Consider the following 26142-nt stretch of genomic DNA (forward strand, 5'->3'; position numbering starts at 1 on the left):
GGTACATAGTGGTAAAATCAGTAAAGTTTCAGTGCTTACATTAGAAAAATAAATATTTATATCATTAAATCTGAAATGTGCTTTCTGTTACAATGTTTTGTGGTCTGCCTAAATGATGGCAATTGACTTCAGGATGAATCAAAATGACATGAAGAGGATATTAAAGAAAACATTTTTGTTTATTTCTGTCCTACAGTTCTGAAGGCAAAAATGAATTGTACTCTTCCTCTTAGACACGTTGCTGCTTTCAAGATTTCCATTTTACACCTTTGATGGGCCTTAGTTTTGGGTTGTCTGCAAAGTTAAGGTTTTCTTATTTGGAAAACCTGAATATAGCCTTGCAGTACAAAGCACTGGTCATACTGTTCACTTTCAGAGGATAGCATGGAATTCACAGCAACAAGAAATGTTTTGGAATGCTGGCAAAGGAGCAGAAAACAGTGTCCTCCCCACACGTTTTAAAAAATAAAGGTACAAAGGACATGGCGTACTACTTTTTAAAGGCTTTGAAAAACACCATACCTCAGTAAACATTCCTCAAGAACTGAGGAAAGCCTCTGGGCAATGGCTTACCTCAGTTCCCTCAGTTCTGGTTTTAGTCAACGAGACAATAGCGCAGACACGATGCCAGCTGTGGAGGTAAGACAGCCAAGGACACACAGACTCTCTCTTGAAACAAGCCTAGTGTCCTGCTTCAGACACTTTCTGTTGTTTTGTCATCCCAAGAGGGGTCTGGGATTGCTGAAGACTCTGCTAGCTCAGCAAGTGTTTCTTCTGCCCTGGAATTAAACACTTAGCAACTTCCTCTTCTTTGACCTTAGGAACTCCTGATTGGGCTATCTCTATATCTCCCCATAAGTGATATAAGTTCAGCTGCACTTGACACTAGTACCTTTTCCTCTTTCTTTTAGTTGAAGATGCTATTATCACCCTCAGTGACAGTAACCAAATAAAATCAAATATTCAGCTTATGACGGGCTAATGATCTACTAAGAAGTTTCCCAAGACGGACATTATTATGGATTCATTTCTAAAACCAGAGGTTTGCACTAAACTGACTTTCCTTCTTCAGTGTGAGAAGCAAATATTCTTCCTGGAAGCCATTTTCCTGAATAATGAATAACCTGTTCAAGTCACTCCAGCCCCTTTAAACAACACCATTATCTGCTACTGAACTTATGCTGGAGTTCTGCAAAAAGCTAGCGAGAGATCCATTCTGTCTTCAGGTTTTTCCAGAGCAGTGGTTCCCAAATGTTGCTCCACTGACCAGCTGGACCAGAAATGTCTGGGAAGCTACAAAGAAGATAAATTCTAGGCCCTCATTCTGAAGATTCTCAGTTAGTGTGCCTGAGTGGAGACCAGACATCAATGTTTTAATTCACAGGGTGTGCTAATTCACTGCAGGCTATTTAGGTTGGTGCAACAACAACAGAAAAAAGGGCAAAAGCAACGATTGCTTTTGCACAAACCTATTATCAACTAAAGACCTCTTCTGATTGTCCGCCTTCCTGCCCTCATTTCTGATTTCCCTTTTTATGAATCATCTGCGCGTCTCAGCCTCCTTTCGCGATCTTATTGTTTGTATTGAGAACATCTTTCAGGTTTGCCACCCCAGCTTCAACCTCTAACATCCTTCCAAGACATGACTTGTGATCATGGCTATTTTGGTTTTATCCTTTCAGCTCTTCCGGTCAGTCCTTGCTTGGCACCCTCCTGCCAGAGAAGAGACATCAGACACATATAAATAGCAGGCAAGGTCTTCAAAGTGTGGCACCAGGGCAATTGCTTGATTTGCTGTGCTTACAAGAAGCCTTTATGCAAAGGCATTATGAAAAGTACTTATAAGTAATATACAAAAAGTAATATATTATTTATTTATTGTTTGAGATGGAGTCTTGCTCTGTCATCCAGGTTGGAGTGCAGTGATACTATCTCGGGTCACTGCAGTCTCCACCTACCAGGTTCAAGCAATTCTCATTCCTCAGCCTCCAAGTCGCTAGGATTACAGGTGCGTGCACCTTGGCTGGCTAATTTGTGTGTTTTTAGTAAAGACGGGGTTTCACCATGTTGGCCAGGCAGGTTTCAAACTCCTCACCTCAGGTGATCCGCCCGCCTCAGCCTCACAAAGTGCTGGGAATATATAAGTGTGAGCCACTGAGCCTGGCCACTAAGAGTAATTTAAAAAGAAGAACTCCGCTACCAACTTTGGGCTTCAAAAAGTGCATTGTCCCTGTTTCTTGCCCTATCTTAGTTGTACTGTCTTCTAGGGTGGATATATGAGAAGGATATAGGCTGGTGGCAGCTATAGGCTGGTGGCAGCTGTCACACTCTGAAGTAAGACAAGCACAAACAGGCAAAGCAAGGAAATTATCTGTGGTTATGTGAAGCATACTTCCAAAAGATCCTGCCGTGCTGCGCACTGCCGAAAAGCAAGAACGGCACATAGACTAACATCAAAAGTAACAGTCCATGCCGGGCATGCTGATTTAGAGGCAAGTCGCAAAGCTCCCTCAAAGGATAAAAGCAAGCAAACAAGAAGAAAAGCATTTGTTTAGAAAAAGAATAAAAATCAACCAAACCAGGCTGCAATATATATTTCTTTGAACTTTCAGGCTGTAGTCTTATAGCAAAATGTTTAGAGTATATTGGCAGCTTTGCCCATATTTATACAGCCAATTCTGAAGATGAAAGTTCAGCTAGATAACAAAATTGTTTCAGTACAAACTAGCATGTTTTCAGTGTTTTTAAACAGGTAACAAATAATTAGAAAAAATATCCTAATTGTGAAAGTTTGTGTTTATTCTATGTATAGATATTTTTCAAAGGTTCTCTAAAACTCAGAATTGCCTCCAGAAAAACATATTGGGCTGATACTCTGCCATTGTGATTGAGAGTGCATTCTATTAAAGTCCACTTGGTCAAGTGGCAGTGGATGACCTTGAACAGGCATGACAGATATAACATAAGCCTAAAAGTGTTTTTATTTTTGAGATAGGGTCTCTCTCTGTTGCCCAGACTGGAGTGCAATGGCACTATCTCGGCTCTCAGCAGCCTCTCTTGCGGGTTCAAGTGATCCTTGTACCTCAGCCTCCTGAGTAGCTGGGATTACAAGCATGCACCATCATGCCTGATGGTGTAATTTTTGTAATCATAGTAGAGATGGGGTTTCACCATGTTGGCCAGGCTGGTCTCAAACTTCTGGCCTCAAGTGATCCTCCTGCCTCAGCCTCCCAAAGTGCTGGGATTACAGGTGTGAGCCACTGTAACCAAGCCCTAGAAGGATTCCTTTAAGCAGGTCAGTTGCTCTGCCTTTTTATCTTCTGCCAACTTTTTTCTCTCTTCTAAATGATAAGAAAAAAGCGATGTTATGGCTTTTACCAACTCTCTTACAAGGTATATTCCATATCTGTTTTAATGTGATTTTATTGGCATACAGAAGTGTGCATAAACCATAAATATGTAGCACAATAAAGGCCTAATATTTCTGAACTCTTACTCTCACAGTGGAGACAAAGTCTCACTGTATTACCAAGGCTGGTCTCGGACTCCTGGGCTCAAGCAATCCTCCCAACCCAGCCTTCCTTCCAAAGTACTGGGATTATAGGTATGAGCCACTGCACATGACCTGATAAGGTTAAAAAAACACTTGTAATCACCACCCAATCAAGAGAACACTATTAGCATCCTAAAATTCCCTACTGTGACCATCCAAACACTACCAAGCTGTCTTTTAATGCCACAGATAGTAATGCCTGCCTTTGAACTGCATATACAAGGAATTACACAGTAATTCCGCATCTGACTTCTTCCACTTAGTATTATGTTCGATTCATCCATGCTGTTGGTTGTACTAACAGTTAGTATATATTTTAAAGCAAAAATTAGTTTTGGGTGTGTAATATGCAAGTCTGTCTGTCAAAAAAGACTAAGATGCTGTTAAGAACAAACAATAGTAAGAAATATCATGAGTACTTTATTTATATTCAATATAATTCACTTATGTACTTTACTTGTCTGGCTCTTTTAGGTGTTTTTTTAACCTTTATGTTGAAGTAAAATATACAGGAATGTATGTATATGTATACAACTTGATTAATGTTCTCAGCTGAATGTGCCTGTATAATCACCACTCAGATAAAAAGCTGAGTATTATCAGCACCCATAAAATTTCCATTTTTGGCCGTCTTCCAGTTCCTATTTACCCCAAAGGATAATACTATCTTGAATACAACATAAATTAGTTTTGACTACTTTTAATTTTGTGAAATGACATCATGTGAAATATACTTTTTTTTTGCCCAGCTTCATATTTGCAAAACTATTCCTGTTTTTTGCATGTAGTTACAGAATATTCATTATTATTGCTGTGTGATATTTCATTATATGAATATACTATTATTTATTTAGTGATTCTACTGTTAAAATAGGCAGTAAAATGAGATTTGGGAAATTTCCAGTCTGGAGCCATTACAAAGAATGATGCTTTAAAGGTTTATTTTATTGCAGGTATATGTAGGAATTTCTGTTGAGAAAACTACAAACTAGGAATCTACCTAGTAGTGAAATTGTTAGGTCACAGAGTACATTTATGTCCAGTTTGGTGATTACCAGAGTCTCCAAGGTGGTTGTGTCAATTTATGCTTCTCCCGTCAGTGTTGGAGAGTATTCTAGCAGCTCTATGACCTGACTACATTTGGTATTATCAGTCTTTTTAAATTTGCATAATATTGGGCAGTCTAATGCTATCTCACTGTAGTTTTACTTTGCATTTCTCTAGTTACTAATGAGGCTATCAAGTATTTATATATTTCTTAGATATTCAGATATTCATTTTTGTAATGTGCCTATTCAACTAAAAATTTGGGCATACTGCCTTTTTTTCTGATTTGTAAGAGTTCTTTATATATTCCATATATAACATCTTGTGGGATAGATAGATATTGATGTAGATATGCAGATATGTAGATATGTATAATGTATACCTTTGTGATCCCTTAATAATCTGTGCTTTGAATTTTCATGTAATTGAGTTTATCAGTTGTTTCCTTTAAGGCTAATGCTTTAGGGATCCTATTTAAGAAATCTTTCCTGTCCTCAAATAATGAACATATTTTTCTATGTTTTCTTCTATGAGCTTTTATGTTTTACCTCTAACATTGATTTCTGCATTATACCTCGAATTGATTTACATGTGTGATGTGAGGTAGGAGTCAAGTTTTTTCCCCCTATATGCGTATCTGGATGCCCCAGTACCATTTACTGAGATAGTATATTCTTCTCTGCTGTACAATGCCACCTTTATCAAAGCTGTAATGTCCATATGTGTGTGAGTTTATTTCTGCAGCCTCTAGTGTGTTCATTGATCTATTTGTCTATCCTTACACTTTGCTATCATTATCTATCCTCACACTTTACTGCTATCGCTTTATAATATGTCTTGCTATCTGGTAAAGTAAGTCCTCCAAATGTATTCCTCTTATTCAAGAATATTCTGGCTATTCTTGGCTCTTTATATTTCCATATAAATGGAAGTATCAATATTTGAATATTCTGTGGACCTATTTCTATTTTCTTAGTTTTTTTCCCTTGGTTTTCTGTCAAAATTATTCGATGACTTACCATGGCCCGGAAGAGAAAGTCTAAGTTTCTTATCACAGCATAAAAGCTTCTTTGCATCTCCGTGATTACTAATGAGGTGATCAAATGTTATATGTTTCTTGGATATTTAGATAATCACTTTTGCAATGTGCCCATATGAATCCTTTGATCATTTTAAAAAATTGGACCTTTTTACTTTTCTGATTTGCAAGACCTCTTTTTGCAGAATCATCTCTTCCTATTACTCACCAGTTGTCGTTTCTCAATATGCAGTATAGTTTTATGAAACTACTTACGGTAAAGCTATACACATGTTATTTTGGTTATTCTGCTCTCTCTATTGGAATATCTATTGCGTTTCTTCTTATCCTGGCCAACTCCTAGTCATTGTGCATAATTTAGTTTAGTCCTCACTGTTTTTTTCAGAATTTCTTCCCCGAGCCCCTGCCCTTTGGAGGCTTCTATGCCACTCTGTGTTTGTCTCTACCTTAGCATTTACCTTCCTAAATTGAAGTTAGCCTTTTACATGCCTGCTGTATTTCATCTTTTTCATATCTGTGTGCCATCACTTGGCACAATTTCTGACTCATGTTAAATATTTAAGACACTCCACATTGATGGCAATATCCAATCTAGACAATGCTAGCTCAAGACCAGCTACTGAACAACTTAAGGTCTTATTTGTATATTTGTGGCAGCTGTTTTTATGTTTGATACTAATTATTTCTGTTTTTATTTTGAGACTGAGTCTCTCTCTGTTGCCTAGGCTGGAGTGCAGTAGCATGCTCTCAGCTCACTACAACCTCCTCCTCCTGGGTTCAAGCAATTCTCCTTGTGCCTCAGACTTCTGAGTAGCTGGGATTATAGGTACCTGCCACCATGCCCAGCTAATTTTTTTTTTTTTTTTGTATTTTTAGTAGAGACAGGGTTTCACCATGCTGGCCAGGCTGGTCTCGAACTCCTGACCTCAAGTGATCCCTCCACCTCAGCCTCCCAAAGTGCTATTAAGTTTTGCATCCAAAACAATTGAATGATGGTCCTAATAATAACATGTTAGTGGCCAAAGGTAGCCTGGGTTTAAAACTCAAGAAAATGGTAGAAGGTTAAACAGCTTGGATATATTGTGTTGTTGTCCCCAGTGTCCTGGAAACTGGTACTAAAGGCTCCTGACTTTCTAAAGAAGCTTGGGCCGAGTCCAATTAGAAACTTCTCACTTGGAGACACTTAGCAACTTCCCTTTTTGGACTTCAGGATTTCTTGTCAGACTCCCTTCTTAGATCCACATAGGTCAATCTAAGTCCACCTGCCGCTCACAAGAAGCTTGAGCTGTAAGTCCAAGTGCAGGCTCCTCATTTGGAGGGAATTAGAGCTCCACTGCCTCAAACAGTATATTTCTTTGAGAGATTGCCAAGCAGGTGAGAGGCTTCAAACAACATGTAATTTCTAATGGAAATGAAATGAATGACTTAGCTTCCCACTCTACTGCATTCAAATGATACCCAACATGTTTAAGTGCTGCTCAAAAAGCTCTTTAATGCAAATTATTTATATAATCTTTCATCAGCCTTAGTGAACTGTATTGAAATTCTGCATAGGTGATAACAAACTGTTGCTGGTCACTTTGACATCAGTGAGATATAATGTCATCTTTTCTCTGTGGTTACATTTGCATAAGTGATATTTAACTTGCATGTACACATTGGGGGGAAAATCAAGTGGGACTAGATTGTGCCACCAGCTAGAAGTGGTGGTTTCTTGTGGCTGAACTGGATTCTTCCAAAGAAGTGTTTCACTGAAATATTTGCTTCAGAATGGCTCTGTTCTGCTGCAGTGAGAAGAGACTTCCAGTGAAAACATTTAATTAGTTCCCAATTTAGGCGGCCAGAATGATCAGTCAGCCTGTGTTTTGGAACCTGCATTTGTACATTCCTTGGGATTGGTAAATGAGTTTTGCCCAGCGGATGTGGTCAAATGTGAATAGTTTGTATATAATTCACATCACAGAATAGGTTTTTCTCCAGCTCCCTGTAGGGCAGCTAGAAAGGGATTAGGAAAAAGTGAGCAATACAGCGGTAATACTTCTCTATCTTTTCCGCATCTGATAATAAAGGTATCTAGTCTCAGAAGTCACAGAGACTAGGAAGAACATATAGAAAGTGAGTGAGCAAGAGTCTAATTGAAGATAGTTAGACTGTTTTCACTCCCTTTCAGGGTAATCATGGCGTAGTGGCCTTAGACATACTGATTATTAAGTAAATATTTTTTAGCTAATACAAATAAATTGCTGTGCTAGAGTGTGTGTGTGTGTGAATGTGTGTGTTGTATGTCTGTGAAAAATTCCACTCTTCAGTCAAGCTAACATTCCTGTTTACTTCCATCACATAAATCTAGCCTCCTTTATCTGTCTGGTTCATGATGGAAATCTCTTAATCAAATTCTAGACAGTCGTTATAAATTAGCCTAATGAGTTTATAAGACTTTGCTAAGAGAATATCTTCAGCTGTTCTGTTAGGTTAGTGTAAAAGTTATTGCAGTTTTTGCCATTACTTTTAATGGCATAACCCGCAATTACTTTTACACCAATATAATGCATTCCTCCAGGTCAAAGGGCCCTTAGGAAGCTGGGTGACTTTGGCTCCTTTCCAGCCCAGTTCTTTCTCCTTCCCACAATTCCAAATTTGTCTGTCATTTTTCTAATCCTAGCATTTTATGTTTTGAAAATAGCAAGCAGTTTATGGATCCCAGCATTGTCCATGACATTTCACATTACGGTGCTTTTGACTGAATTTTTCTTTCCCATCTCTATTGGGGCAAAGGGCCTCTCCTCTGAATTCCCTTCTGCTGTCATGATTAACACAATGCCTGGGAAAGGAGGTTCTCAACATGTTTGTGTGAATGAATCCATAATATTAGCAACCTATATTAAATTATCTTCATTGTGTCTCTGTTTACTAGATTTGGCACATCTTAAGATCAAGGACTCTGTTCTTTCTATTCATGGTATTCATGTTTGTATTCCCAGAGTTCATCTGGAAGCCTTGATAGGATATGGAGGGTGCTTAAAAATTATATGATTGCTTCGGATGCGGTGGCTCACACCAGTAATCCCAGCACTCTGGGAGGCCGAGGCAGGCGGATCACCTGAGGTCAGAAGTTCGAGATCAGCCTGATCAACATGGAGAAACCTCATCTGTACTAAAAATAAAAAATTAGCTGGGCATGGTGGCAAATGCCTGTAATCCCAGCTACTCGGGAGGCTGAGGCAGGACAATTGCTTGAACCTGGGAGCTGGATGTTGCGGTGAGCCAAGAACGCACCATTGCACTGCAGCCTGGGCAACAAGAGCAAAACTCTGCCTCAAAAAAAAATTATATGATTACAGAATGGATGAGAAACATTTTAATACCTTGAAAACAACTAGAACTAGGTCCCATTCTGGGTGCAATACCACTTCTTTGAAATATTTCCTCATGTCAGAATTCCCCAAGACACTAAAGCCAAGAGCTGACAGATGAAGATGTGTTACCGTGGAGTGTGACTAGCACATAATTTTCTCATATCCTCCTGCCTCAGGTGATGCAGCTGGTAAGAGGGAAAGAGCAGGTGATTTACAAAGGATATTTGCCAGTAAATACAACAACCTCTCAGAGCTTCAGGAGATGAAATGACATAATCTGATAAAACATAAGAGTGTGAAGGTTTCATTAAGAATAATCTGTAGAAGAAAGTTTTTCTTATGTCAAAGATTTGTAGGGAAGAATCAGAACAGAAATAGAAAGTAAACAAAGGCTACCATCAGTGAACCATTTGTATCACAATAGTTCATCAATTGAAACCCTATGTTTTCTTTCCAAATTTCATTCATTCTTTTTGATGCATACAAGCAAGGAAGAAAAGAAACACACACGTGAGCAACATGGCTAAATAATACATAACTGCTTTGATCCATATGCCCCATTCATGCAGAGCTTATTTTTGTAAAATAAACTTTGTGAGCTTCGGAACTGGCAATGAACTCTTGAGTTGAGTGTAAAAGATAACATTCTTGGAAAACATTTGAGACATTCTAGTCTGTGGTTCAAAATGAGTATGAATAACAATGAGAAGGCTTTATTTAGGGGAACCTCATATCTCTGAAAGTCTATATTTTTTAAATGGCCTGGAAATTTGTTTCTTTGTTCTTCATCATTTTGTAAAATAGAAAGAATTTTATTTCTTTGGATTCTAAAATGTAATACCCTACTTACTGTTAGATGCTCAAATGAGCACTGGAACCTGGGTCTCTATAGAAAATAAGGGGGAGGACTACTAAAGCCAAAAACAAAATAGTCTTCAGCAAAACAAAAGACAAGTGCTTCTGAAGAATAAGCCTTCTGTGAAAACCAAAAGCTAAATGAGGGCATTGCTATGGTGGTGTGGGTGCATAAGAGATGACGGAATAAATGATCTCATCGGGTTTCTGATATCTTGGTTTTCTGGGTTATTATAATAGGTTATCATTATTCTGAAGCAAGCAATCTTAATTTCTTTCTTACTTGCATGGGAAACACATTACTCATAAGCTGAGAATATCTGTGGAAGCTTGAAAGTAGATATATCAGCTACCCAGGACTACTTGATATGCTTAGAAAAAGTCATTGCAAGTTTTGGCGAGTCTGTTAATGCACACAGTTACAACACAAATCCCAGGTTTTGACTTGTGCTTCAGTAAATTCACACTCATATCATATCTTTAATATGCATGAGCTTAAAACAAGATACCCAGATAGAATATAAATTGGCCGGATCATCAATAAACTTGAATTATTTTCTTATATTTATTGCAGATTTCCTGAAAACATTCTAAATACAGAAAATTGAACTGGTGATAGCATATTGGCCATCAGTTGAGAAAGGTATCATTTCTGAAAATTTCTCTAAGAAATACTATTTGTGTATACAATATGAATAGAGAAAAAACAAAAAGACCATCTTCACTCATTTCAGTAACTTACAAATGGCACATTTAAAAATTTACCCCAGGCAGCCTAATCTAATGACATAGAACTCTACATAGTGTCACTGACTTTAGAGAGCATACTTTGTCTTTGTACTCTGAAATCTTATCCTCTTGTATAGTTGCCATCCTTTTTCTTTTCTCTTTTCCTCACTCCACTCTTGGTCCTATAACGCTGGAAAGAAAACTGTCTTGTATTAATTCATACACAGTTTTCACTCTCTTACCTCCCAGGGGCCTTGGCAAAATCAAAATTGTTTTGCCTGCATGGGAGATGAAGTCCTCTCCCCATGTAAACAGAAGTGAGAGCTCTGGCACATCCTTTGACTTCCCTGAAAGGATGGAAGCTTGTTTATATAACTGTGGTCTCTGTGCCTGGAAATGGTGGCATTATTGGTGCATTTCTTTACAGAAGGCAGTGGTACCATCATTATGGGAGAATTAGGCACTTTCTCCTGATTTTGCATAATTGTGATACACATTAAGTCATTGAAGTGTCTTTCATGCTGTAGGCATTCCAGGAGTGTTTGCTGAACTTGAGAGTGGATTATTTGTTTCTTCATCAGTCTCTATTCCAACTATTTCTATCCAGCTACAGACACCATTAGACAAGGTAAACCCTCAGCAAATGTGAGCTAATTCTTTTTCCATGGATCTAAAAATAACCAAATGTATTTTAAAAACTCTAATAAATTCCTTAGTATCACTGCCCAATAGGTGGAATTAATCCCATATTTTTCGACTCCACTTTCTGTTATTATATATCACAGATTTTTGTTTCGAAAGATCATCCTGATTTAAGTGTTAAGATAAAAGAAAGAGACAAGATTAGGGGCAATGAAGCCAGTTACAAGGCTCTTCAAGTATTCTAGCTAAGAGGTGGTAGTGACCCAAAGCAGAAAAAAGGCAGTGGTATTGAAGAGAAGTTGAAAGACTTAAGAAGTAAAATTAAAAACAACAACAACAAATTATTGGTTGGATGTATGAGAAGAAATAGCAGTGACATTTTTCTCTCTGGTTCGGACTACTGATGGACTAGTTAAATGTTTCCATTACAAATAGAGGAAATGGAGAGGATTAGGCTCTTGGGTTCAGGGACAAGATATCTGTTATCTATGGGATACTCAAGAGTAGTGAGATAATTGGAGACAGGTACTTTTGCTCTCAATACAGGACAGGACTGGAAATATATTGGCAGTGAACAGCATATAGATCATAACTGAAACATGTGAAAGATAAGATTGTCCAGAGAGACAATATAATGGAAGAGATAAGACAGCCTAGAACTGAGCATCGTAGAACACCAAATTTAACAGGTATCCGAAAAGATTAGTGCTTCAAGGAGACTGAGATTAGCATGGTCAACATGCATTCAATAAATGTGATTGGTAATACACTGAGCATTACTGAACCTTTATCAAACCTTGTGAAAGACCCTCAAGGAAAAATTAAACCTGTAAATTAAAATAAGATAGAGTAGCAATAACATGATCCCTGCAACCCTAACTAAAGCATATTTTAAAGCCATTTTAGAATTTCCAGGCTATTATCAGAAAAAGAATGTCTAGCTTAGAACTGTAATTAAACAGGAAAAGGATAAGGACAGAGCTTTAGAGTTAATTGTACAAAAGGTCAGAAAGAAGGAATAATGATTAGTCTGAAGAAATGGTAAGTTATTTGATACACTTTGGAAAGAGAGAGCTAGATTGGGTTGGTTAATGAGCAGGCAAGTAGAGCTAGCTTCCTTGGGCTCTTTCTGGGATCCCCATTAGCTCCAGAGAGGGAAGTGGTGGTCAAGATGGTGTGGCAGAGGTGAGGCTGAGAAGGTAGGAACACCTTCACAATCATTACTGTAACATCTTCAGAGAGAGCTACTTCAGTCCTTAGCTTCAACATTTCCTGACTCATTGTCAATACTGGGATATTTGACAGAGGGACATTTTTGTTTGATAAACTTTATCTACCACTTCCTAAATTTAAAGAGACCACTAATATGATTTGTCTTTATAGACAAATAATTAGACCATACCAGTCTTAGGTGAAAACAGAAATAAAATTTTACAGCGTTTCTAATAATGACACAATGACGCAATGAGACTGGCCTAGCTGGAATGACAATGTCGTAACAGTGATAGTTCTTATTTATTCAGTATTAGTAGGTGCCAGGCCCTGGAGCAAGTATTTTATGTACATTCTTTCAAATCCTTGCAACCTTACACACAATCTTCACTTCTAAAGAAAAATAGTGCCCAAATTTACATATTAAAGTATATTTACTTATAATGTTACTTATCTTTTCATGGTATTTTAAGGTAATTAACAAATAATAAATTACTTTAGCCTTTAACATGATTGGTCGTCTATATTTAGTTGCTAACATATGTCAAAGCTTATTTTAATTCTTTAGTTTGTGTTTGACTGTCAAAGGAGATTGTTTCACTCAATTTAGTTTAGGAAAACAATCTTTCTCGAAGCCTATTTGAACACAAACTAAAACTTGATTTCTTTAAAAATTTTGTAATGTGGCATAATTGTGTTCTGTGTCTGGCTATTTTGAAGACCTTCATGATTCTGTGAAGAAAGATTATTAAGGAATCACCAAATCAATGTTCTTATGATTGCAATTTCAGATTATGCTTTTTTAATATTAGAAAGTTTTATAATCTACTAACTAGGGGGTAAATTCCTAAGAGAACTAACTGTTGGAATTTTGATTTATTGCATAAACTTGCCAAACTCTCTTTAAGGACTATGAATTATATTGATAAACTAGATAGGTTTCTATTTACACAAATTTTTACTGATCATAAAGCACTGTGATCTTTATGGCTCATTTTGGATTCTTTTTAATATTACCTTAAAAACAAGAAGTAGACAACACTGTTGCATAAGCAAGTTAATAAGAGCAAATGTTCCTGACTGCACTGAATTTTAGGAGCCATCTGTTTCCATGGGTCCAGCGTGGCTTTTTCATCATCATCAGTGTGTGCTCCTGACCTTTTCACTGGGTTAGGCCTCCAGATTCATCACAGATTCTATCCCAGCCTTCTTCAGATGTTTGAAAGGAAATGACAGGATAAAACTAGGTTACCTTCTACAATGAGATGAGTACATTCTTCTTGAGACCATATTTGATGAACATCTTCATCCCAGCTTATTCTGCTGACAAAAACCATACATTGATGATCCCAAAAATCTACAGAACATTTTCATCTTCTGGTTATATTGACATGCCACTGGATGATTGTATTTGTCTGTTTTCATACTGCTATAAAATACTACCTGAGAATGGGTAATTTATAAATAAAAGAGGTTTAGCTAATTCACAGTTTTGCATGGCTTGGGAGGCCTCAGGAAACTTATAGTCATGGCTGAAGGGGAAGGAGAAGCAAGCACCTTCTTCACAAGGTGGCAGGAGAGAGAGAGAGAGCAGACGGGGGAACTGCCACTTTTAAATCAGAAGATCTCATGAGAACTCCCTCACTATCACAAGAATAGCATGGGGAAAACTGCCTGCATGATCCAATCACCTCTCACCAGGGCCCCCCATAGACATGTGGAGATTACAATTCAAAATGAGATTTGGGTGGGAACACAGAGCCAAACCATATCAATGATCTGTAAGTAACTCAAATTCAACATGTCCACAGTGAACTCCTCACTTTTCCTCCAAATCCTCAAAATTGTCCTTTCCTCCTGTTTCAGCTAAGGGCTTTCAAAGTCACCTACTAACCTACTAAGAAGAAAAAATTTATTTGTTACAATGCTTTTGGCTATAAGTAATGGCCATCCTAACTCCACTGGCTCTAATTTTTTTTTTTTTATTTTTTTTATTTTTATTTTTATTTTATTTTTTATTTTTTATTTTTTTTTGAGACGGAGTTTCGCTCTTGTTACCCAGGCTGGAGTGCAATGGCGCAATCTCGGCTCACCGCAACCTCCGCCTCCTGGGTTCAGGCAATTCTCTTGCCTCAGCCTCCCGAGTAGCTGGGATTACAGGCACGCACCACCGTGCCCAGCTAATTTTTTGTATTTTTAGTAGAGACGGGGTTTCACCATGTTGACCAGGATGGTCCCGATCTGCTGACCTCGTGATCCACCCGCCTCGGCCTCCCAAAGTGCTGGGATTACAGGCTTGAGCCACCGCGCCCGGCCCACTGGCTCTAATTTTAAGGAGTTTATTACCTCATATAATAATAGGTCTGAAGTTAGGATAGTTCATAACTCATTAATTCACTGGCTGTATATAATCATCAAGAACATAGATACTTTTTATGTTTCCATGCGCCCATCCTTGGCATATGTACCCCTTCTGTAGATTAGTTGCAAGCTGACTTGAGCAATTCCAGATTTCACATCTTCAAGACAATATCCAGGAACAAAAAAGTGTTCCTCTTGATCATGACTCATGATAAGATTAAGACAATTTTTACCCCAGAACTAAGTTCTTACTGTTTGTATCTAGCATGGGAAGTGAAGTCTAGGAAAACAGAAAATGTATTTAATAAGCATATAGATTGTCTTTATCTTGGTTTTAATGTCATTAGATCATAACTTATGACTGGAGACTTCTACTTCCATCCATAAAAAAGTACCTGGTAGCAGACTTACCCTTCTAGCATAAATAACTAGAAAGCTGGATAACACCTGTATCTTGGAAACAGGCACTGGACATTGGGCAGCCAAACTGTGATGCCTGAGAGAAGGGAAACAAAGCAGATGAGCTTAGTCAATGTACTGTTTCCTGCCTGAAGGCATTTGCTATATAGTGCCTGTAGCAAGACATCAAAGAGAGAACTTCAGTTTTGTGGAGTAGAGGAGTAGAAACGAGTTCAGGGAGGCAGAGCTAGCAGACACTTGCGGAGACAGCAGACTCTGCTGTCCACTTGGTGAACAGCAGAGCAAACCACCAGAGAGGAGAATGTTGTGAGAGAAAGATACCCACTTTTCTGCACTGAGGTCCCTTGAGCCTGTTGCTGAATACGAAACTGCCATGCATAGGATAAAATTCCACAAAATTGGGCAGAAAACAACCAAATGACAGGGAAGCTGTAAGATAATTCCTAGAGCTCACATACAGTTCGTGATTGGGGTTAAAGATTGTCTATGTTTATTTCTCTAAAGTAAGCTTAGCAAATTGATCTAATCAGGCCATCAGGTGCCATGTGCTAAATATTCAGAGTGTCCATTCTAAAGGCTGAATACGGTGTTGTAAGCTCTTCAAAATGACAAGTCTCGGTGGTATTTATGTTTCTCTGACCATCTTACCTGATCCTTCCTCTCCCATTTGAGTGTACATGAGGAAAAACAAAGATAGGAAGCTGAGCTGGGTTTCATGGTTAACCCTGAACTTCCGTGCATGATCTAAGCAAAGCGCAAATTCATGCGGGTTTGTTTGTACTTAAATTACGCGCCGCACCTCTCCAAGGTTCTCTAATCCTCACCCATGCTGAGAGCCACGTGCAGGGTCGTCCAGCTGGTGAGAATAAATAACCATTCAGGGCCTTTGGTTTTCTGTGTGTGTGAGTCATGGAGGGGTTCTTGTTGGAGTGTTAAGAAAGAGAAACACATGGCAGCTCTCTAAAGCCTATTTCTGGAAGCCCGACAGGAGGGAACAGATACCCATTGTTCAAAGCCTGTACAGTATTTGGAGTCTGGAGTGGGAAATGCATGCTTAGTGAAGAACAAACCTTTGATGGATCAGAAATTGAAAAGACTTGCAATTAAACTGAAATTAAACCAGTGGTGACAGAGTATTTTTTTAGGTTAAAAGACAGACATGAAAGCAAGAAAAACAGGGGTCAAGATCAAGGAGTTGCCAAATTCAATTGGATCAAGAATTCTCATAAGAAAACAAAAACAAAACACTGGAGGAGACCTGATTTTCCTGCAATAGACTTGATGATATCCGTGAGGGAAAAAAAAAAAATCAGTGAAGCGCTTTTGCTATAAGTGATCTACGGCTCTATTCCCATATAGCTATGGTCACCTTGACAATACAGCATAGCATATAGAATTATCAAATCTTAGCTTGCCAAAGAACTCCATAATAATGACATCTTTCTTTGAAAGCTGTTCACGCCTTAAGCCTTTTTGGATTCTGACCATCTAGAAAGCACTTGAGAAAAAACCTAGATCTAGTATTGCCTTCATATGCAAGTAAGAGAGGCCCCTGCCATTGACTGCATATCACAAACACATGAAAAATCCTTTTAGTAAAAACACTAAAGGAGTAAGTAAGGAGCACTTACTGTGGATCCAGTCCTCAGCACTGGCACAGCATGACCTATAACCCTAACCACTGCTCATGCTACTGCCTATCTCATGCCCTGTCTCCCAGAAAAAGTGATTGCGTCTGTGCTGTTGCTGATGTTGAAGAGACAAACTGTTCTTGAGTAGAGGTGAGATTCGAACAGCAGAAGCCCTTAGGTAAGAGAAAAAGAAAATACTAAGTAACTGGTCAAATTCGTCCCCTCTAGTAATATGAATGCAATTCATTCTTTCACAACAAAGTCTTGTTTCCAGGTAGTGCTGAGCCATTTTCTTACTTAAAAAGCAAGTTTTCTTCCTTCTCTTCATACTCCAATTGGTGGCTCCAGAAATACACACAAACTAGTGTAGTATCCACAACCATCATAGAAGGTGGCTGTGGAGCATTCCACAATATTAAACATTCATATTACTCTTTTTTTTATTGCATTTTAGGATTTGGGGTACATGCGCAGAACATGCAAGATAGTTGCATAGGTACACATGTGGCAGTGTGATTTTCTGCCTTCCTCCCCTTCACCCACATCTGGCATTTCTCCCCATGGTATCCCTCCCCAGCTCCCCGCCCCACTGTCCCTCCCCTACTCCCCCCAGTAGACCCCAGTATGTAGTGCTCCCCTCCCTGTGTCCATGTGTTCTCATTGTTCATCACCCGCCTATGAGTGAGAACGTGCGGTATTTCATTTTCTGTTCTTGTGTCAGTTTACTGAGAATGATGTTCTCCAGATTCATCCATGTCCCTACAAAGGACATGAACTCATTGTTTTTGATTGCTGCATAATATTCCATGGTGTATATGTGCCACATTTTCCCAGTCCAGTCTATCATCAATGGGCATTTGGGTTGGTTCCAGGTCTTTGCTATTGTAAACAGTGTTGCAATGAACATTCGTGTGCATGTGTCCTTATAGTAGAACAATTTATAGTCCTTTGGATATATACCCAGTAATGGGATTGCTGGGCAAATAGAATTTCTATTTCTAGGTCCTTGAGGGATCGCCACACTGTCTTCCACAATAGTTGAACTAATTTACACTCCCACCAACAATGTAAAAGTGTTCCTATTTCTCCACATCCTCTCCAGCATCTGTTGTCTCCAGATTTTTTAATGATCGCCATTCTAACTGGCGTGAGATGGTATCTCAATGTAGTTTTGATTTGCATTTCTCTAATGACCAGTGATGATGAGCATTTTTTCATATGTTTGCTGGCCTCCTGTATGTCTTCTTTTGTAAAGTGTCTGTTTATATCCTTTGCCCATTTTTGCATGGGCTTGTTTGTTTTTTTCTTGTAAATTTGTTTTAGTTCTTGTTAAATTCTGGATATCAGCTCTTTGTCAGATGGGTAAACTGCAAAAATTTTTTCCCATTCTGTTGGTTGCCGATTCACTCTAGTGACCATTTCTTTTGCCGTGCAGAAGCTGTGGAGTTTGATTAGGTCCCATTTGTCTATTTTGGCTTTTGTTGCCAATGCTTTTGGTGCATATTACTCTTAAATTTGTTTACCTATATTATTAGTCATGCCAATATCATGGGTTATCAACAGAGCACCCAGAAATGCACAATAAAAATTAATGTTCCTCTCTTTGATAGTTTTCTGGCCCTCAGTCATGTAAAAATCATAGATTTATACAAACTCTGTCATTTTGAAAGTATATATGTCAAGGAAGAGAATCAAACATGTTTTTTAGTGTGTTAGCTAGATTAGTAACTTAAATATTAAGACATATGCTATGTTAACCTCTAACTTCACTCTTACCTTGACCCCTGCCATCCTAATTCCCAGGCCTGACCTGACCCAGCACTATCCAAGTTACCAGACTTGGATAACTTGACTTACTAGTACTGACATTTCAACAAAGAAAAAAAGTGGTATCCTCCCAACTTCACAATGTCTTATTTATTCACCAAGAAAATAATATTAGATGCCTTAGGAGCTGGTAATGTCATTTTCTGTCTAAAGGAGATTTTCTTTTTCATAAAAATCAGTCATTTTTATGTTCTGTCTCCTACATATTGTTGTCACTGCAATTTCTATGTGATAGTTGCAATATAGAACATGTGTGGAATAAATGCTGGTCTTATATAGAGAAATCCTTCGGGGAAATACTTTGTGCATCTCACTTCTTATATTAAAATATTATATAATGTTATATTACAAAGTATTACAGTACTTTCTAATAACTCTACCTCTCATTGAACAGGATTCTAGAAATATTGTTTTATGAATTGTGTGGGGAGATAAAATAGGATATCAAATGAGTGTATTTACATGTATACACACACTATACACAAATATCTATATTACATATATATGTTTATAATGAATTTTCTTCTGTAAATAAACTAACACAGTGAAAGTGGAGGGAAATAATAAAAAATCTTAGTCTATTGGGAGCTGATATAGTGTCCTGGAAAATTTTTCTGTAATGTTAAGTAGAAGCAACCTATTAAAGCAAGTTGCCCAGAATAGAGAGAAGATAGTGGTTGTCCTTAAGGGCAAATGATAAAGAGGGGACCCCACCCTGAGGGAGAGTCCAGCAGCTGGGACTGTGAGTCCATGCCTCCTGCTACTTCTTCTTTTACTACTGAAATGATCAAATCTTTGAATGAGCCACCCAACACTATGTGTCTCCACTAACAAGATGCGTGCTTCAGGTTCCAGGAGGCGTCTCCTTCTCTCCCCTTTTCTTCCTGTAAATCCAGTACTGTTTGCACCTGGAATGCCCCTTGTTTTTATTCTCAGTTATTTCTCAGCTAGTCTTGGGATAAAGACCTATACCTTCTCTTTGGAAGAAAAGTTGAGGAATCTTGACTAGCACTTTGAGATCAGCTCAGTAAGTCTTGCCTTTAAAACCATAATTTTGAGAAGTTCATTACTAAAGATTCTGCTTATTCTTAGTACATGTCAGAGACTTAAGAAAAATCACTTGGAGAATGAAATATAAACTATAAGAGAGAGTATGACATTTGGGTTTAAAAATATGGCTGGTTTTTTCATTAAAATGCTATGTGAAATTTAGTAAGACAACAAAATAATGAAGTCAGGGTTTTGATGGACATAATATCACTGGACTTATAACATCCAAGATTTCTTAAAAGTGCTTTAAAATTAATTATATTTTGAGAAAAATTATGCAAAGGCTCACATCATTGGGAAATAATTATAGACACCCTCCCTTAAGTGTTGCAAAACCAGACTCCTGATGTCCATGATGTCATCATTCATGTAATAGAGAATATCATCATTTGGCTTTATTATTGTTTTCCTATTTCTTTTACTTGTGTACTTTATAAAGTCCTTTGAAATGAAAATCCCATTGTAGAGTTGTAAAAGTGAAAATAATCTTTAAATAAGATATTCATTGCTGTTATGATTTTTCTTTTCATAAAATTAGAATTATACTTAGTAATTGCCTTAGTCCATTTAGGCTGCTATAACAGGATACTATAGACCAGGTGGTCTTATATCCTTATAAACAAAGGATATTTATTTTGCACAGCTCTGAAGGCTGGGAAGTCCAAAGTCAAGGCACTGGCAGACTTGGCATCTGGCAAGGGCCACCTTCTGGTCACAGACGGCAATGTTCTCACTGTATGTGACATGGCGGGAGGGGAGAGGTGGGAGCTCTTTGATGTCTCTGTTGTGAGAGCCCTAATGTCATGCATGACTCAACTCTCATGATCTAATCACTCACCAAAGGCCCCTCATCCTAATATCATCATATTGAGGGTTAGGGATTAAACTTATACATTTTGGGGGGATACATTTAGTCTGTAACAATAATGAAAATTAATATTTTCTCCTCTTCCAGGTTTTAATCTTAAACCTCCAATTTTCCCTCCATCTAGTCTCTCTTTCTCTTAAGTCATTTTATGTAGTCCTTTGTTTCTGATTCTCAATAGACATGTGTTTAACATTAATTTATGTGTCCCAAACTATTTTATAGGCCTTTCTATTAATATAATTTATTTTCGGCCGGGCAAGGTGGCTCACACCTGTAATCCCAGCACTTTGGGAGACCAAGGCAGGTGGATCATGAGGTCAGAAGATCGAGACTATCCTGGCCAACATGATGAAGCCCCGTCTCTACTAAAATACAAAAAATTAGCCACGCATGGTGCATGCCTGTAGTCCCAGCTACTTAGGAGGCTAAGGCAGGGGAATTGCTTGAACCTGGGAGGCAGAGGTTGCAGTCAGCTGAGATTGTGCCACTGTACTTCAGCCTGGCAATAGAGTAAGACTTCTTTACAAAAAAAAAAAAAAAGAAAAAAAAGTATATATAATTCTTTTCCTACATAGTTTGGTTCTCACTTCCAGAGGTTTTCTTTCAGAATTCCCAATTGGCTAATTTCTTTATGTTGATAAATATCTATCTGGTTACTTTTATATATTTGATTATGGGGCCTTTCTGCTAAATCCAATCCCTTCATTCCTTACCTCCCCACCCCTACTGCCTAATGGTGATTAATCTGTATATTTTACCTATAACTTGACTATGGCTATCAAAGCTAATTAATCTATTTGACCATTTGGATACTCAAGTTTCTATCTCAGCTCTCTTCCTCATTATCCACTCCCAACTATCTCAACTCTTTTCCCCATTATCTTCCCAAAACTATGCCAGGTTTGACAAACTAATTAACAAAAAAGAAAATACTTGATTTTTTAAAATAGCTGCATGTCTAGATTGACCTCACCAGTCTTGGCTGGAGCCTTGGAGAAATTTTATCTCCTCCTCTCTCTACAGAGTTACCTTCATTTAGAAAAACTAAGCTCTTCTCCAGACCATTTCCTCCAGTAACTCCATTTTGGCTTTTGGAAGTCAATCAGGTTGAGCTCACATTCTCCTCTAATCCTCTCATACACTGCTCCAGCCAATAAATCTTGATTTTAATTTGGGGTCTCCTCATTCACCATGAGAATGAAATCGAGTGAAAAGAAACCATCCCGTGATGCCTTTGTACTTGGATTTTTTTTTCTCTAAAGTGGGTCCTCATCCCAATTCAGTTCTCTCTCTTTCTCTTTTTTTTTTTTTTTTTGTAGAGAGGTTTCCATGTGTCAAGGCTCCAGCCCAGACCTATGACACTGCTTATTTATGATTGTCAAAATGCCAGCTATCACCAGTGAAGAACTCCAGGTGGCACAGATGCTGTGACCTATGTCCTACAGATCTCAGGAGGTATTCCATAGATGTTGGTACACTGGTACATCCAGTGACATTTTGTAAAACTTTGGCTCAAAAATTTTAGAGCTAAGCATATGATGCTGACAGGGCCTTACCCAGCCAATGGGCAGCACCTTGGTGACTTTGGATCTCATTTTTACTTAGAAAAATTTCTCTAAAATCAATTTAGAGAGTTATGAGCAACACTAAAAAATAAACAAAATATAAGCAAAGAGAAAATATCCCAGTAAATCTTCATAAGGATAAGAATTGTTTGGGGAAACATTTTAGTGTATATGCACTGTGTCGAAACCAGCATTTTGAAAACCATTGTGCTACAATGTAAGAACTCCCTAGATGCTTGGTTTAAGGTCATTTAAGTTGTCAAAGGAAGAGTGGAGGTAAAGATATGTAGAGGAGCCTCTCTGAAAAATGATGAGGGTCTTTTATTGGCTCCTATCTTTGACCCATCAGTCTCAGAATGAGGTGTAAGCAAGCCATTAGGTTGCTGCATGAGATTGGTTGGGCATGTGCTTCCCTCGTTTTGAACAGTGAGATAAACCACAAACTCTCTATGGGGGCTCAAATGGTGATGTAAGTCTCAGAGTAAACACAATCTATAAACCCTACTATGAGCTTCAATCATATAAACGGGAAGTTAATTGTTATTGGCATACTGCTAAGTTCAACAGCCTTCAATTTATTTTTTTAAATGTTAATGGAGTGCTTCCCCTGTGCCAGGATTGTGTAGACTGAAAATACAGAGTTGAATGTGGAACAGATTACAGCTTAGGAGAGCTTATGATCTGATATAGCGGTTAACAAACTACAGCCTGTGGGCCAGATTTGGCCCACAATCTGATTGCATAAATAACGTTTTATTGGAATTCAGCCAGGCCCATTGGTGTATGGATTGTCTATGGTTGCTTTTGAACCATGACGCTCAGTTGCAACAGAGACCACATGACCCAAAAAACCTAAATATTTCCTGCTTGGACTCTTACAAAAAAAGTTTGCCAATCTTATCTAATGATTGTTTAAAATAATATGCTTTTCTATAAGATGTTCATTTGCAAAAGTGACAACTATATCAAGAGCAATGGAATATTTTCCTTACTGTCATGACTGAATAGCATAGATCACTTGTCTGATGGAGCAGCTTTAAGAAAATCCAAGAAGTGGCTCCAAAGAAAAACACTGTGATATTCATTAAATGATATTTCATGTATTTCTGCCTTACACATACATAATTACCCTGACTGGAGCATGGAGGTCTGACTGCAAGTTCCAATATTATCACAAAAAAACTACAGCTGAATATCAGATCAGTGAAAATCAGTTGACTATCAGTGATCACCAAGGGGCTACTCATTGGCTGAGTGTGGCCCATTGCTGTCATGCACTTGTCCTCAAATCTTGGCTCTAAAGTTATTGAGACAAAATATTTGAAATTAACTCAATTTCACATTAAAATATGAGGTTCCCAATTCTCTGGAAAAATCACATTTGACAGCACTAGGTCTCCATTTCTGCTTGAAGGTGACCCACTGAAGAAGCAGTTTCCACCTTAGGTTTACATGCTCCAGATTACCCCAATTTCTACCATTCCTCGAAGTGTTCTTGACTCAAGATTAAGCATTGCTGTTCTTTTAAACATGCATAGGTTGTTATTTTACTCAGTAAAGACTTCCTCTGTAAGCCTTCTCTTTTACAAGCAGGTTAACTAAAGATTAATCAAGAAGATTATGTTTAAAAAATAAATTTTCTTACATTCAGCAGGATTTTGGTATCAATAGGGTGGGGATGGGGATGAGGGTGAGGTTTGATTCTAAGACTCTCCCCCCAACACCGCAATCTACAGATTGTTCAAGTTCCTTGTATAAACGTAGTATTTGCATTAAAATCCTCTCTGTGTTTTAAATCACCTCTAGATTACTTATGATACCTAATACAATGTAAATGGCATGTAAATGGTTGTCTTTTTTTTAACTTATATTATTTTTTATTGTTGTTTTCAGAAATATTTTTGACGTAAGTTTAATTGAATCTGTGAGTGTGGAACTGCGGATATGGAGGACTGACTGGATTTAATATGCAAACAAGGGGTATGTGATCTGCAGCTGTTTTGCTCACTTACGTTCTTTCCTAGCCCATGTAGATATGATAGTTTGCGACTAGTTTCTTAGACTCTTAAAGAAAAGCATCCGGGCAAATATTTGGATTTATTTTAGTGGTTGAAGCATGTGAGTGAACAAGCTTGGAAACCACAGTCTTTGTAACCCAAGGAGATCTGGGAGTTCATCACATCCAAACCTTCATTTTAACAATAAAGCATCTGAAGCTTCCCTGACATCCTAGGAAAAATGATCTGGTCAGAAGCACAGGCCCACTCCAGGGGTCTTGAGAAAATGAGACCAATCGGTGATAAACAATTCCCCTGAAATAGCTGGGCAACTTGTAGGAACCTGTCAAACTTCTTCCTCCAGCATAGTTCAAATTGTAATTGGTGGTACCTAGAACAGTTTCCATTTTTGTGAAAAATGGCATCTGATCAATTTCCTCACTTCCAGTAGAGGCAGCCTACTATGGCTGCATTTCTATTGGTCAGTTCTCATTGGCCCACATCTGCTTTCTTTTCCTGTGGAAATAAAACTTACGGTCAGGAGAAAGGACATATTTGGTAATGTTACGCTCCTCAGCTTCCTGCTCCAGCTGTGTCAGCTGCAAAATGTCAAGGGAAAAAATATCCCTCCAACTTGGAATGAATTTCAGACAGACCCTGATGCCTGCAAATTTGTCAGAGGGAGCCAAGTCCAGAAAAGCAGAACATGAAGAAGGTTCATTATTCAACTTCAAGAGACGTTCAAATAATCAGACACTCTGGTATTTATGATTTTCCCCGTTTCAGGTGGTCTGTAGTTCACAACATTCCCCTCCCTTTACCGCTGATTCTGAGCTTCCTTTTAAATTAAGCCTCAACAGTTATAAAAAGACTCTCACATTACTTGTAAGCCGCAAGCACTACGAGGAGACACTCTGTTCACACAAGGTTGTTTGGGACTGGGGAAGGGCAGCTCTTTTTGATTATTAGTCTGAGGAGGGCAGGCCAGGAAATCAGGCTCACTTCACCTTGACCGCACCACCAGAGTCCTCATGTAGCTCCCAAGTCTGTGCCAAGGCCTCCTGCCACTCACAGCACCAAAGGCAACGATCTTTACTAAAAAGCACTTATTTCCGTTGGCTTTCTTATTCATTTAGGCATTTCTTTTCCCGGGGTGCAGTGTGGGGTGGAATAGCCAGTTTATCCTGACTTCCACTTTGTGAATATTCCACCAGTCCTGCTTATAAAGTTGAGTTTGGGGGAACTTCATCTTTCTCCTGGCATTCAGCACATTTTCTGTCTCCTTTAGAACTGTTGCCACATGCTGGCAAAAAGATAAGGAAACTGAATTTGTAATCCAAACCTTGTTAAATTGCTGCATACACATTTTCCCTTCTACTTCTTGCTCTCTATTTCTAAATGCCATGCTATTTGTTTGTACTCGGTCACCTTAAATCCTTATTTGGGTTCTCCAACAGGCACGAAGGCATCCAAATATCAATTTTAGTAACTGGTGGAAGTGCCCACATAAGAAATGGGATGTTCAGTCTTAACATGTGGTCTCTATGAATAAGGGTCTTCATTTTTTCTTTTCCTAAACTGTCCAGCTCCTCTATGCTGGTTTTGCTCCTCAACAGTCTAAGGTTTGTGCTACTTCCATGGTGATCATCTGTTAGGTCATAAACATTAGATTGTGGCATCACTGAATGAGTCAGTTGGGAGGAAGCTGGGCTGGAAATACAGCTGAGAGCCACTGTTGACAGATGGATGCCTTCTTAATCACAGGCTCTGTGGGTAAAGGGAAAGCCTTGCCTGGGCAGCCCCTCCCACCTCCACCCACCCCCTCCATTGATTCACAAACCTGGAATACTCTGGAGGAGGCTGGGAAAGTCCATCCCCAGGGAATATCACTTTTTTCCTCTTCCATGCCTCTCACAGGACACCCACAAGACCAGGAGGCAGAACGTGAACAGGGAGGTCTTTCTTATTACTTTTTGAGTGTCAGCAAGGT

At 38.5% G+C, this 26142-nt stretch overlaps 2 long non-coding RNA genes across 13 annotated transcripts in view; one reads left to right on the forward strand and one right to left on the reverse strand.

The window, feature by feature from the left end:
* The window catches only part of LOC128931823 (uncharacterized), a 115072-nt gene that overhangs the window by 46120 nt on the left and 42810 nt on the right, over positions 1-26142 (forward strand). For 7 of the 12 annotated variants that reach the window (XR_008480838.2, XR_008480829.2, XR_013534921.1 and 4 more), the window contains exon 2: positions 24049-26140. This is a non-coding gene — a long non-coding RNA (uncharacterized LOC128931823). Of the gene's footprint in view, positions 1-24048; positions 26141-26142 lie in introns of those variants that run through there. The other 5 variants (XR_008480832.2, XR_008480834.2, XR_008480840.2 and 2 more) reach the window with 3 other exon arrangements.
* LOC118152990 (uncharacterized) lies at positions 15054-25771 on the reverse strand. The gene is made up of 3 exons (XR_004742087.3): positions 25581-25771; positions 16846-17018; positions 15054-15290 (listed from the first exon to the last, which is right to left on the reverse strand). It is a non-coding gene; the product is annotated as an uncharacterized LOC118152990 (long non-coding RNA).

This window comes from Callithrix jacchus, chromosome 4, assembly GCF_049354715.1.
Source record: "Callithrix jacchus isolate 240 chromosome 4, calJac240_pri, whole genome shotgun sequence".
NCBI classification, from domain to species: Eukaryota; Metazoa; Chordata; class Mammalia; order Primates; family Cebidae; genus Callithrix; species Callithrix jacchus.